The sequence below is a fragment of the Hyaena hyaena genome, unplaced genomic scaffold (genome assembly GCF_003009895.1).
Source record: "Hyaena hyaena isolate Hyena2069 unplaced genomic scaffold, ASM300989v1 scaffold_766, whole genome shotgun sequence".
NCBI classification, from domain to species: domain Eukaryota; kingdom Metazoa; phylum Chordata; class Mammalia; order Carnivora; family Hyaenidae; genus Hyaena; species Hyaena hyaena.
In genome coordinates this window covers 209740-222536 of record NW_024081398.1, presented here as the reverse complement: position 1 = coordinate 222536, position 12797 = coordinate 209740, and positions in this window count along the sequence as shown.

Below are 12797 nucleotides of genomic sequence, written 5' to 3'. Positions count from 1 at the left end.
CTAATTTGTTTAGGGTCAGAGAGGAGAGGGTCAGGGCAGGTGAACCTCCAGAGGGAACAAGTGTAAGTTTCCATGGCTCCACATGTGGACATTTTTGGAAAATAACGTTGAGATGGGAGAAGTGGCAAAGGTGAAAAATATTGGAGGGAGAGAGCAAATCATGGAACTTTCCCAAATTTCTCCCCTAGACTAGACTCATTGGCTGCTTCTCCAGGGTCTGGTCTATCTCATAGCCACCTTGTGGTTTTTAGTGGTTAATTCCACCCTCACATGTGGCCCAGGGCTCTGATCACCCTGAGGCCCTCAGGAGAAAGCGTCCTTTACAATGTGACAGAATGAAGCATGACATGTTACATCCAATTCAGGCCAATCATCAGATAGAGCCACTTGCCCATGCCCAGAGTGATGGATCAGGGCCGGACACTGGCTCCAGGGGGCTCACATCACAGGCATTCTGATTCTTGTGGTCAATGGCAGGGAAAGAGATGGTCTCTTTGTCCTGGGTGATAAGGTTGGGATATGAAGCCTAAACGACTAAAATCCATTTTGCAGCAGCAGTAGGTAGCAACAGAGCATCAAGACTGAGGGTTACACCCACATGCAAGAAGGGAGAGAAATTGTACACATGATGTTTTCCAAGAGGGTAGATCCAAAGTGTTCTCAAGACAAGAATGAGAAGAAAAGAAAATAAAGAGAGGGGAGAGGCTCCAGATGTGAGGTGGTGGCTGTGTTACCTCGTGTGATTGTAGGCATCATGTCACCAGGTAACATTTATCAGACCTCAAGGGTATACTTCATTGTATGATTTTTAGAGAAAACAGAGCTTATTGCCCAAAGATTAAAAGTATTCAAGTGTGTGATGAATGCTACATAAAATATTAATTTTCATGGTTTGCTTGAATTGAAGTTTTCTTGACAAATTCTTCATTTCCTTAAAAAAAATGCTGCATGCCACATAGGGGGCTCTGCAACCCATCATGTGAGCATCATATCCAGCTCCCTGCATGTCCGTGTGCACTGGGCTCCTGAGGTTCTTGAGGCCGTACGTACTCTCTGAGAAGTTGTTGGAAGACGTTCATCAGGAGGACCTTTGTTCGTGTCACATCACGGTCTCTGCTGCACCTGTTAGATCTGGGGAGGGAGCATATGGCCCATGGTGCCTCCCAACCATCCTCCCTGGGTGGCTGGAAAGCTGCACACTGTACAAAGTTACCATTTTCATTTGTCATCAAACTCCAGTGATGCAGAAAACAGCAGCAACAAAAAAACCAAAGCATCAGAAAAGAGAAGGCAGACACAGACCCACAGAAGGGACTGGAGCTCCAGTGAGCCTGGGATCCCCAGTTCCATCAGCCCATTCATTTCCTGTATGGTTTCAGCCCAACAAGGTGGATTTCTGTCCTTTGTGACTGGGTGCTCCCTTTGATGGACATGGACGTGGCCTCCGGGGACACCGGGCTAATGTCTCTCTTCCTCACAGTGTTCTTCCTCACTTCTGTCTTCCTTTTCCTCAATTCTTGAAAATGTCCCCTTCTTCCTTTTTCTGCTTGCTTACCCTTTTCTCCGTGTTCCTTCCATCTTGTGACTCTCCTTCCCTGTCTTGCCTCTTCACACTGACATCTGGGCCAGGCCCTGTCCTGGGTATTTTCATGGGTTTCTAACAAACCACTGGTCAGGAATCGAGTGCTGGTTCTGCTGCTGAGTAAGTGACTGGTAAAAATTCACTCCAGGATTTTCCTACAGACGAGAGGACAAGCTGCACCAACCTCCACGAGCCAGGAAGTGTTGTGGCAATGGCATTAAATACTCAAAATGCAAGATGTTTTCAGCAGATCTTCCCCCAGACCCAGTACATCAGTTCATTCCTTCATTTCTTATTCAACTTGTACTATTTGTGCAGTTCCATATTCTCTGAGACTGGTTCCAAAACCCTTGAGAAGCAGCTGTGTGTCGAGACATTAAAGATATAATGAATAATCTCTTCCTCCACACTCGTTCCTTTTTTAATGTCTGCTTTTAATTTCCCAGATGAAAACTCAGATGTCTTTGTCGCCTCTCTGTGTCAGCTTTCTCTTTACAAGTTATTCTCTACAGGGGAGCCTGGGTGGCTTAGTCGGTTAAGCGTCCGACTTTCGCTTAGGTCATGATCTCGCGGTTCGTGGGTTCGAGCCCCGCGTCGGGCTCTGTGCTGACTGCCAGCTCAGAGCCTGGAGCCTGTTTCAGCCTGTGACTCCCTCTCTCTCTGACCCTCCCCTGCTTACGCTGTCTCTCTTTCTCTCTCCTAGAAATAAATAAAAATATTAAAAAAAAACAAAACAAAACAAGTTATTCTCTACAAAATCTCTGAAAACCCTTTCATCCCCTCTCTACGGTGGGCTTTATGAACCTCCACATGGGATGGGGATGGAGCCTTCCTCTCTTTCTGCAAAGCATTCCTGTTGGTTTCCTAAATAGGGGCTCTGCCTGGGCCACAGTGGGCTCATGTTTAGGGGATGGAAGTGTCCACTGGGAGAACTTCCTCATAGAAGGTCCAGAGTGTAGTATAAATGTGACTCCATTTGTGATGGGACGTGCGAGAGAAGAGAAACCAAATGAAAAGTAAACTTCCTGGACGTGGTAGTTGGAAGGAGGGGCTACTGTGCAGAATCCAGGAACATCTGTGGGCAGATGGGGGAGCAGGTGAGTGAGTGGTGGCATTTTGCTCCTACTGTGCAGAAGCCTTGTGCCCCACCCCATGTGCCTCTCCTGACTGCTGGACATAAAGGTTATTGGGTCATGTTGAAGGGTGTGATATTTTAAAATGTGAAGTTGTGTTGAATAGTGAAAGTGTGTAAGCTAGTTAGTATTTGATGTTTTCCTACTTTTTCATTAGCTTTTCATCTTGTTCTAAACCTACTTTAAATTTTTTTCAATGCTTATTTATTTTTGAGAGTGAGAGAGATAGAGCATGAGAGCAGGAGAGGGGCAAAGAGAGGGAGACTCAGAATCCGAAGCAGGCTCCAGGCTCTGAGCTGTCAGCACAGAGCCTAATGCAGGACTTGAACCCACGAGCAGCGAGATCATGACCTGAGTTGATGTCGGACCCTTAACCAACTGAGCCAGCCAGGCGCCCCAACTTTTTTTCCTTTTAATTCAAGTTAGTTAACATATAGTGTAGTATTGGTTTCAGGAGTAGAATTTAGTTATTCATCACTTACATAGAACTTTTTAAAGGCATGTAAGAAGCTTCTTTTTTTTTTTTTTGTCCATGAGAGAAGAGTTAAATGATCATTGCCTGATCACATTTATGAATAGTTATGTTCACTATTTATAATAATTTCATTATGAATCCTTTCATTTTAAACTGTTTTAATTGTTTTGGTGACCTTAAAAAATCCTTTTCTTATTCTCCTATGAGAGGAAGTTTACTTGGCCAAGTCCACAGCAAGCTGCAAGCACCTAAGCAATCTCTCCATTCTAGAAAGAAGATTAAAAGTGAACTTGAGAGCAGAGATGACCACTTGCAGTGAAAAACTAGGCAAAGCACATTTCTTCTTGAAAGAGGGCTGGGCACATCTGTAGACAAGCATACTTCCTCATTAGCAAGAAGGAAGGAGAAGCCAACCAAGGCATGTATCAGCATAATTATTACTAGCCTTGCTCTTTGTGAAATCCACTTTCTGTGTGTGTAACTTTAGTTTGAGGCTGGGAGCACTCATTGGTCAATTTGATCATCAGTATGGTCTCCACATTTTCTTATGCTTTGTTCTATTTTCTGTGGTGACTTGTAACTTCAGCCCCTTAGCATTTATAAGGGGAGGCAGACCCAAACCTTGAACAAGGTGGGTATCTGTCCTCACAACTGTCTTCTTTCTGCATTTGTTCAGTTTCAAATGCTCCATTTGTTAAACCAATGGTCCCTACAGATTGGTGTTTGTGTTCTTATTGCCATACATTGTTTTTCATGTTGCTAAGCGAATATTCTCTTTTTCTGGCTCCAAGTGATTGTGATTGAGAATTTACAGCTTCAAAAGTGCACAAGACAGACTAAAAACATAGGCTAAGATTCTAGTTAGGAAGCTGGAAAAAGAAGAACAAAGTTAATAAAAATCTAGGATGAAAAAAATCATTTAAAAAGCACTGAGAGTGGCGCCTGGGTGGCTTAGTCGGTTATGCGTCCGACTTTCTCTTAGGTCATGATCTCGCGGTTTGTGGGTTCGAGCCCCGCGTCGGGCTCTGTGCTGACTGCCAGCTCAGAGCCTGGAGCCTGTTTCAGTCTGTGACTCCCTCTCTCTCTGACCCTCCCCTGCTCACGCTGTCTCTCTCTCTCCTAGAAATAAATAAAACATTAAAAAAAAAAAAAAGCACTGATAGCTGAAAGAAAAAGTGATAAAGGTGATTCACAGCACCAAAGGATGGCCTCTTGAGAAACCTCATGAAAATAGAAGAAGACGTCTTTCAGAATTGATTGAAAGAGTAATAAACATGAGAAGAGTAGGTATATTACAGATAGAATAACATACGGATTAAATAAGCACATGCTATTTGTGATTTATCTCAACACATTTGTTATGGATGGAATTTTAATTTAAAAAATCCTAGAAGATGGAAGAAGTCTGAGCGCATGGTGCTTGCTAAGGAGCAGGAAGGAAGGTCCCTCAGTTCCTGCAAGCTGCATGGAGTCTAGGTGCAGACAGCAGGTGCAGCAGGTAATTATGCTCCAGATGCGTTGTTCCAGGTGGAGAAAAAGATGGAAAACAATCCCAACAATTGTCTGAGGCAAAATCTTCATGATGCCAAAGCCAGCGAAACTCTTTCCAGAAAACAATAAAACAAATATTAAAATAGTGACGCCACTGACCTCATTTATGCATTCTTTTATAGAAATTAGGTAAACAGACTCACAGTCTTTATAAACAGAAACCAGCACCTGATGAAGTGGGGTTTATCCACACAATGTAAGGATTGTCTACCATTAAAATTTTCTTCGTAGAATCACTTACTTTAACAGATTAAGAAAATAAAACCATATATTTAAATAATCATGTCCAGAGTTACAGAAAAGGCATTTGACGCCATGTAATGTCCCCATATGATAAAACCTGACCAACCCAGAATGGAGGGAAATGTGGGTACAAATGGTCTGCAGGGCACACTTTTGATTCTGAAGGTTTAAAATTATTCCAGTAAGAGTCAAGGACAAGATGTCCACCTACTGGAATCTTTGCTCTTCTGTAGAATAAATACCATAAGGCATCTTCAATCCAGGAAGGCGAGGGATATAAGGAGGCATGTAAATAGAAATTAAAGAAAAATTATTATTATTTGCAGATCATATAATTGCATGCAAAAAAACTAAAAAATGAGCAAAATATTGGGAATAGTAGAGTTCAGGAACTTATCTAGATAAAAATTTAACATATAAATACACATTGTAAGGATTTCAAGAGAATAGTATCCTTTTGTTCTTATTTTTGTTGTTGTTTTTTGTTTTTTTGAGATGGTGTGATTTCTTCCTAGAAATTATTAGAATAAAAATAAAACAATTGGAGCTGATTGAAAATTTAGCAGGGCATCTGGGTGGCTCAGTCAGTTAAGGGTCTGACTTTAGCTTAGGTCATGATCTCACGGTGGGTGAGTTCAAGTGCTTCATCAGGCTCTGTGCTGACAGCTCTGAGCCTGGAGCCTGCTTCAGCTTCTGTCTCTATCTTTCTCTCTCCCTCCCCTGCTTGTGTTCTCTCTCTCTCTCTCTCTCAAAAGTAAACATTAAAAAATGTTTTAGCAAGTTCTCGGGGTGCTTGGGTGGCTCAGTTGATTGAGCCTCTGACTCTTGATTTTGGCTCAGGTCATGATGTCAGAGTCGTAGGATTAAGCCCTAAGTCAGATTCTGTGCTGAGTGTGGAGGCTGCTTGGGATTCTCTCCCTCCTCCCCCATTCTGCCCCCTTCCTCCTGCTCGCATCTGCTCTTTCTCTCTCTAAAAAAAAAAAAGAAAGAAAGAAAGAAAAAAGTTTTAAAAATTTAGCAAGTTCTTTAGGCACAAAGTAAATACTACAAAGTCAACAGCACTTTTTACATACACGACAAGAGAAAAAAAGGTAAAATTAGATGCCACTTAGAATAGCAACAAAATCTATAAAATAGCGAAGAATTAGCTAAAGAAAGAATATATGAGAATTCTACAGAGAAATTATAAAAACTATTCAAGATCATAAAAGTATTTCTTTTTTTAAAATAGTTTATTGTCAAGTTGGTTTCCATTAACACCCAGTGCTCATCCCCACAAGTGCCCTCCTCCATGCCCATGACCCCCCTTCCCCTCTCCCACACCATCATCAGCCCTCAGTTTGTTCTCAGCATTCAAGAGTCTCTTATGGTTTGCTTCCCTCCCTCTTCCCAACTATTTTCCCCTTTCTCCTCCCCCATGGTCCTCCATTAAGTTCCTCCTAATCCTCCTATACATGCAAACATATGGTATCTGTCTTTCTCTGCCTGACTTATTTCGCTCAGCATAACACCCTCAAGATCCATCCATGTTGCCACACATGGTCAGATTTCATTCTCTCTCATTGCCATGCACTATTCCATTGTATAGATTAACCACATCTTCTTGATCCATTCGTCCGTGGATGGACACTTAGGCTCTTTCCATGTTTTGGCTATTTTTGAGAGTGCTGCTATGAACACTGGGGTACATGTGCCCCTATGCATCAGCACCCCTGTATCCCTTGGGTCAATTCCTAACAGTGCTATTGCTGGGTCATAGGGGAGTTCTATTGTTAATTTTTTGAGGAATCTGCACTCTGTTTTCCAGAAGAGCTGCACCCGTTTACATTCCCACCAACAGCGTAGGAGGATGTCTGTTTCTCCACATCCTCGCCAGCATCTAGAGTCCTTTGATTTGCTCATTTTAGCCACTCTGACCAGCGTGAGGTGGTATCTCAGGTTGGTTTTGATTTGTATTTCCCTGATGATGAGTGACACTGAGCAACATTTCATGTGTCCAAGGCAGAATATTTTTATGACTTATTAGTGAGGAATTATTTCTTCAACTAAGTTCCCTAATTGGAAACTGCAGAGCCTTGGTGAGAAATGGCCTCTGGTGGTCGTTCACCCGCCCTCCGTATACACGTATGCAGCTCCCGTTCAGCAGCGGGGCCTGAGAGAGACTGGGGTTCTGCTGTCCTGCCCTCGAACCTCAAGCTCCAAGGGCTTGGTTCTTCCCAGGGACCAGGAACTAAGTCGGGTCCTGTCAGGCAAGGGTCCTGGGTTCTCCTCCCTTAGGAGATGGGCAGGTCCAGGAGGAACGGGAACAATGCAGGCAATTTCACTGTTTTGCATACTGTTGCTTCTGTACCTTGAAGGATATAAAACGACGGGCTTTTTGAAGAATAAATAAATAAATAAATAAATAAATAAATACTGTTGAATTTTACTTTACAAAATTAACGCCTTCTTATCAACCAAGGATAAACTGAACAAAATTAATGGTGGACAATTGAAAGAAGTATTTGGAATTCTAAAAATAAAATATGTATATACACAGAACACTGTGGTAACATCTTTAAAACACTGCTCAATGAGATATGTTAGTAAATAAAGCATACAGTTTAATACCTTTTGTGGAAATTGAAGTTGTATACATCAAAAACACCACATATTCTAAGAACACATAGACACAGAAGGACAGCACATTAAGGCAGTAACATATGTGGTGAAGGGAGTTGAGGATGAACAAATCAAATAGTTTACAGGGGTAGTCTGCTCAGACCAAGTGATGTCTGGGGGCCACAGATGAAGATGAAGGAGAATGACTTGCTCAACTATCTGCACTTAAGATTCTACAGGCAAAACACAACAGAACAAAACAAATACTGGAAAATGTTTTTAAATTATGTTCTTAGAATAAAGAGACTGAATTGTGATAATGGGTTGCACCATGGATAAAACGCCAGGGAAAAGACATAAACATATATAATATTGTATGAAGTACTTTCATTTCTAAGCACAGAATCCAAACGTGCAACGTCAAAACCTTCTGGTTAAAAATGTCAGGGTTTTCGTAATCACTGAAGGCTATAGATTGGGATAAATTTCTATGTTTTACCTCTGGGTGGCAGTGGAGATTAAAACAAAATTTCTGTGTTCTTGTTCCTGAAACTTTAGAAATTCCCCAAATCAAGTGGCTTACAAACCCACGCTTAAATTCACAGTAACTTGTTAGCTAGTCATTGGAATTACTTATAAAACCATGCATGTAAGATTAAAAGTTTATCAACAGCAATGCAGGAATAGAATCCAAGGGACTATTTGGTTAGTAAAGTAAGATGAAGCCAAGAATGGAATAAATTTTAAAAAACATCATGATGCCCTCCTAAGCACTGGCTGTGAGTTTTAAATCACAGAAGGACTCTGCAGTGACTGAGAGAGGGTCTAGAAGGGTCTAGAAGATATAGATAGGTGAGTCCTTCAGGATAAGTATAGTTCTTCCCAGTCCTCAGGCCACACAGAAAGTTCTTCCATCAGTTCTCATGAGAGAGAAGCTACGTGATGTGGTGAACAATGTTCTTGGGAAAATTTGTTCTGTCAATTTCGCAAGTTTGCTAAGTCTCTTAAAGTAAGGTGATAATATCAGGCTACCTGAAAGATGAGGAGACAACCCTACACAACATGAAATCATCTGGGTCAATGTGTAGCCCTCCCATGCTCTGGTGGACTCAAGGCTTGATTTTACATTTTCTATAGGAACGAGCATACTCTACGTCTCCTGTAAATATTGTCTATGTTGAACTTGAGCCACAGTGACTTTTAGACTATGTGCTCTAACATCCACCTCAGGTACCACAATTTTTATATAATCTGTTAAATGCAGAGTGGCAACCAAGAATCAGTGGAGCTATGGGTAGAATTAGCAACTGGACATTTCTTGTGGCTTTTGGAGATCTGGTCAAAGACTGTTGCTTGAATCTCAGATTTGCTCCCAGGAGACTGAAAGTGTCCCCAGGGAGTCAGGATTGTTCTTGAGGTGCCATTTTGGTTCTGTTCTAAGACAGAGGCACCCACTGGCCTGATTAGGATTCCTTCCATTCCCAGAGCACAACAAATTCTGCTTCTGCAAGAAAGCCAGAAGTGACTATAGGCAGGAGCCAGCATGATCCTTAATTTGGGTGTAAAGTGTCCTGAAAAAATCACCCTTGGTCTTTGAGCTTTGAGCAGCATTAATACCAGCTTACTTATTCAAGACAAACTATTGACCAACCATATGCTATACCCACGTACCTAAACGGGTAGGCGGGTTGTCAAGCGGGGCTCCTCGCAGAGACCCCTGGTTGTCTCCAGAATCTATTTCCCACTTTGTCTGGAATAAATCAACCCCTAATTACTAGCTGGGTAGCAAAAGGGCTGCATCTATTAGGCACCCTGTGAGCTGGTGTGGCTGTGTGACTGTGTTCTGATCCATGGGCTGAACAATCCCGTGAAGTGATCTGAAGCAACAGGAGGTGGTTGTGCCCAGCCCCTTCCTTTCTCCTGATTGCTGGCTGAAAGGTGGGTTTGCAGGAATGACCTCCAGCAACCGTCTCAGACATGGGGTGACCTTCACAATTAGGGCCTAGAGCAGTGAAGACCATGACACGAGTAAACAGAGTAAACCAAAAATCAAAGAAAGCCCCAAATAAAAGAGGAAACCAGCAGCCAAGCCTCTGATGCAATGAAACATCACCACAACTCTGACCTGCCTACTTCTAGTTTTTTCACGAGAGACAGAAATACAACGGTATCTCTTTAAAGATATCGCTAATTTGAGCTTTTAATAAAATAAAAGCCAAATGCTTACTTCCAAATATCCTTTATGCTGGTGCCTTCAGCCGTAAAGTGGCATGGCATTTTAGTAAAATTTATACCATACGCAGAATGATATTAGAATCCCAACTTAAAGTACTTAATTCCTCGTAAGCTTCAAAGGATTAAGCGATTTTTTTCAAAAAAGAAAAAAGTAAAGTAACGTAAAATTTTTTTAAAATAAAAACAGGAGAAAAATGAAGTTGCGATGCCCATAAGAAGGTGTCTCCAATGTTAACAAATTGCTGGTTTTAAGTTTAGACTCCAAATCTTGTGATATAAAGTCAGTCTTTGCTTTGCACGAGAGTGTGGGACTGTCAAAATTGATTATGCAAACTTCGATCTTGCAAAAATATCTACTTCTGTCTTGCAAAAACAAACAAACAAACACCTGTTCATACATAATTACACACAGAGATCTAAGGGTCAAGGGATAAGGTAGTCCACAGCTTTCAGATTTTAGCCAAGACGGTGGCAGGCCTTTGAATGAATGGGTGAGGAGGGGAAGGCAGGAGGGGTGGTTAAAAGAGAGGAGGGCCTGGGAACCCACATGAAGGGTAAGTAGAAAACAATGTAGACTAGACAGAAAAGTAAGAAATGAGACCCAGGAAACAGAGAAAGAAAAGACTCTGTGAGTAGAAACGGATGTGAACACGGACCAAGTCAGACAATGTTAAAGTTGAAAGTGGGTTAGAGAACAGCTGTTTCCCTCCATCAGAGGCCTTACATGTGGGGGAAGCATTCCACAGGTGGTCCTCCTGGGGGACCACTCTGCCCTCAGTGCTGTGGATGGGGGGCAGGAGGAGGCCATGGAAGGAGGCTGCGCTGTTTCTGGGACCCGGGGGTAGGGGTAGCCCAAAGGCGTGCTGATGGGGAAGTGAAAAGGCCAGTAAAGGCATGTGGCTCTGGGTTTTCTCAAAAAGGGAAATGGGCAGAGGGTGAGGTTCAGCAGGGAGGGGATGGCAGCGCAGGGGGCAGACCCTGTGAGATGGAGTCTGTTAAGCATCCGACTCTTGGTTTTGGCTCAGGTCGTGATCTCATGGCTTCATAGGTTCGAGCTCCGAGTCGGGCTCTGTGCTGACAGTGGGGAGACTGCTTGGGATTCTCTCTCTCCCTCTATCTCTCTGCTCTTCCCCCACTCGCACTGTCTCTGTTTCTCTCAAAATAAATAAATAAACTTAAAAAAAGAAGGAGCTCACTGAGTGTGATTTCCAGCCTCGTTATCAATGTTAACAAAAATGAAAGAGAAATGATGACCAATGGACTTGAGTGACTGTCTCCCGTGTTCAGTGAGCTCCTGGAAGTTATTAAAAGGATGCTATAATCACAAACAAAAGGCTCGGGTCTTTAACAGATTTGCACTCACGTACTCATGCATATTAGCCAGTCAGAACCAGAGACAAATCACCAGCCACTTCTCAAATGGACAACGTATGTAACTTTGAATGTTAACAAATGTTACCACTCGTTTTTGACAATGTACTTTTGTCAGACCACAGCGTTTTGTGCCAGTATGAACCTTCAATGTGTATCCTTGAAGAGCTGCATCTTCTGACCCCTGTCGTCCCTCACTGCACACATTGTACACACATCTGAGTTTCACCCTCAGGTTGGAAAGCACAGCCCTCTTCCAAGACTTCAAATTATTGACACTCCAGAGGTTAGGCAGTCAGAATGCCTCCCTAGAGAATGTGAACTGGTGTAGCCACTCTGGAGAACAGTATGGGGTTTTCTCAAAAAATTAAAAATAGAACTACCCTACAGCCCAGCAATTGCACTACTAGCATCCTAAAGGATATAAACATCCTGATTCGAAGGGACATGTGTGCCCCAATATTCATGGCAACACTATCAACAATAGCCAAACTATGGAAAGAGCTCAAATATCCATCAACTGATGAATGGATTAAGAAGACGTGGTATATATACAACAGAATATTACTTGATGATCAGAAAGAATGAAATCTTGTCATTTATAACTCTGTGGATGGAGCAGAGCAAGAGTGTATTATGCTAAGTGAAATAAGTTGGTCAGAGAAAGACAGTTATCTGATTTCACTAATATGAGGAATTCAGGAAACAAAACAATTGAATATTTGGGAAGAGGATAAAAGAGATAGAGGGAAGCAAACCAGAAGAGACTCTTAAGGATAGTATTCAAGACTATCTAAAGACGGTTGAAGTAGGGAGGTGGGGGGGGATGGGCTAGATGGGAGATGGGTATTAAGGAGGGTATTTGCTGGGTGAGCACTGGGTGTTGTATGTAAGTGATAAATCACTAAATCCCGCTCCTGAAGCCAATATTACACTGTATGTTAACTAACTAGAATTAAAAAAAAAATAGAATGTCTCCTTAGAGAATGTCAGTCTTGTGGTCCAGGACTCCAGATATTGAAATGGCAATCGTCACAATGTATTTCAATTCTTGGCTTAAGTACACTTCTGCATTGGCGTGAATGCATTTTCAGGCTCTATATGTTCACATATCTGTTAAGATACTTGGAACCAAGCATGTGTTGAGTGACTTTTTGGTGAATGGATATATGAATTAAGTTCAATAAGAGGGCAAATTCTTTATATTTTTCATGGTCCTGTGCACTCTATGGTGGCTGCACTTTCATCTCTATGGATAATGGAGAGCTGGCTCTGGTTCATCCAGGTGCCTGGGGAGATGGCGGCAGACCTGAGAACACAAGTCCTCCAATTTACAACGGTGCCCTGGAGAATCAGGGAGGAGAAAGGTGGAGGGATATGAGATGAGATGGGAAAGAGCAGACTGTGAAGATTCTGAAAAGGGGAAGAGGAGGATGGAGCATCCAGAAAGGGGATTGGAAGGGACACTGAGGTAGAGCTGGACCTCTGATCTGTTAGAATGAGCAGGACCCAGACAAATGGTGCAGTTTCTGTTTTTTGCTGTAGCAATGAGATGCGAGTCCCAGGAAGGCGCAGTGACGCTCCAATGTCACACACAACTTCCTAC